The sequence below is a fragment of the Phocoena phocoena genome, chromosome 12, assembly GCF_963924675.1.
Source record: "Phocoena phocoena chromosome 12, mPhoPho1.1, whole genome shotgun sequence".
NCBI lineage: Eukaryota > Metazoa > Chordata > Mammalia > Artiodactyla > Phocoenidae > Phocoena > Phocoena phocoena.
Window position 1 is genome coordinate 22338721 of NC_089230.1, and position 1984 is coordinate 22340704.

Sequence of the window (1984 nt, forward strand, 5' to 3'; positions counted from 1 at the left end):
TCTTTGGCTGGAGGGCATTGACATCAGTGTTTTTATCATTAATAAAAACAAAATGAACAACAATAACAACAACAAAAACTTCATTCAAGTTTAAGTTGCAACCTGTAAACTTCATTCAACCTTGCCCGGCAGTCTCTCTTTCTCCCTCATATTTTCATTTTGGGGATTAATAAAAAGACTGCAATAGTGAGGAGTTTAGAGACAAGTAATGACCACGACATTGTTATCACAGTGATGCACTTGAACTGTTATGGGATATCATGTCACTCCTCATGTTCTACATGCACTAACTGACTCCATTGTAACACAAAGCCTGTCCTGGTTCTTTGATGAATGAGGAAGCCGTGGTGCTTCACTTTAGCCATCAAGCTAACATAATACCATCAAGCTTCCTTTGGCTTCCTCTGATTTTAATCATTCATGGTTTTCTCCAGATTTTTCTCTAGGACTGTACCAGCCCCAAATTGGCCAAAGTATAGAAAAAAAAAATCATCTTTGCTTGTGACTATTTCCTGGCCATTAAAGCAGGTTGAAGATATAGTGTAAATAAAGAAAAACATTTTTTTTTTGCTGCTTGGAAATGGGATGAATAACTTCAATATGGTCTCTGTTGAAATTATTGCTTCTTCTGTATTCTTTTAGCAGCCAGCTATGCCTAAACTCTACAAAGATTGAATGATTTTTATGAAAGTCTCTATCTTTCTTGAGGGAGGGAATTTATTATTCAACTGTAAGTTCTCAATAACTATCATTATTTGTGACATAAAGTGGGTACTTAATAAATGTTTGTTGAAAGAATGAAAGGATAAACATATAAATAAACTTTCAGTCTCTTCACATTGCTCCTAAAACAAAATCCAAACTCTATCCATGACCTTCATAGTTGGCATGATCTAATGAACTCTCCAAGTTGATCTCACACCCCGCTATACTCTCCATCTGGACTTTAAAAAAATGTACCAAACTATTAATATCCAGGATTTCTTCAGCTGGAATGACCATCCTGAATGCTTCATAAGTCCGTTTCTTCTCATTCTTCAAGTCTCAGCCTAATTTTCTTCTCAGTGTAGTCTTCTCTACTACCCTAGGTAAAACTATCTCTCACATTCATATCACCATATTTATTTCCCTTATAGAATTTGTCCCAATATCTAGGCTACTTATTTATTTACTTATTAGCTTGTGTACAGTCTGTTTTCCTATTGGAATGTGAGTTCCTTGTGGCAGAAATCTTTTCAGTATGTGCATAACTCTATCCCCAGTGCTTGTCATGAAGACTGGGATTTAGTAGGTCCTCAACAAATGTTTATTGATGTTATGAATAAAAGAGTGAATGCAAATTAATTTTATATCTGACTTAAAGAATTCATCTTTAGTGTGGACCTAAAAATAAGAACAGATAATTATAATATCTTGAGAAATGTATTAGATATTGTAGGAAATGTACAAAAGATGAGAGTTCAGGGGTTGAGAGTTTCTAGATGCTGGTTATCAGAAAAGCCTTGAAGAGCTGGTAGTACTTAAGCAGGGCCTTGAAAGATAGTTAGGATTTAATAAGTGGAGATCTGGGATGAGATAGTATCAGGAGGAAGGAATAGTGTATAATAGGTAAGTCTTAAAAATAGTAGTCGGGGGCTTCCCTGGTGGCTCAGTGGTTGAGAGTCCGCCTGCCGATGTAGGGGACACGGGTTCGTGCCCCAGTCCGGGAGGATCCCACATGCCGCGGAGCGGCTGGGCTTGTGGAAAAAAAAAAAAATAGTAGTCGGTCTATTTGGGCTGGAGCATAAACTTGCCAGATGAAATTGTTGAAGCAAGAGTTAGGAAGGTAAATTGATGTCAGACTGTGCATGGTTTGAAAGACATGCCAAAACTGGATTCTGTATTGCAAGCTAAGGGCAATCGCTGACTTTGAGCAGAGACGTTTTAACAGAGTTGCTTCTTCAGGTAACTTATATGAAAGTAGCATGGAGGATGGTTTGTGGAG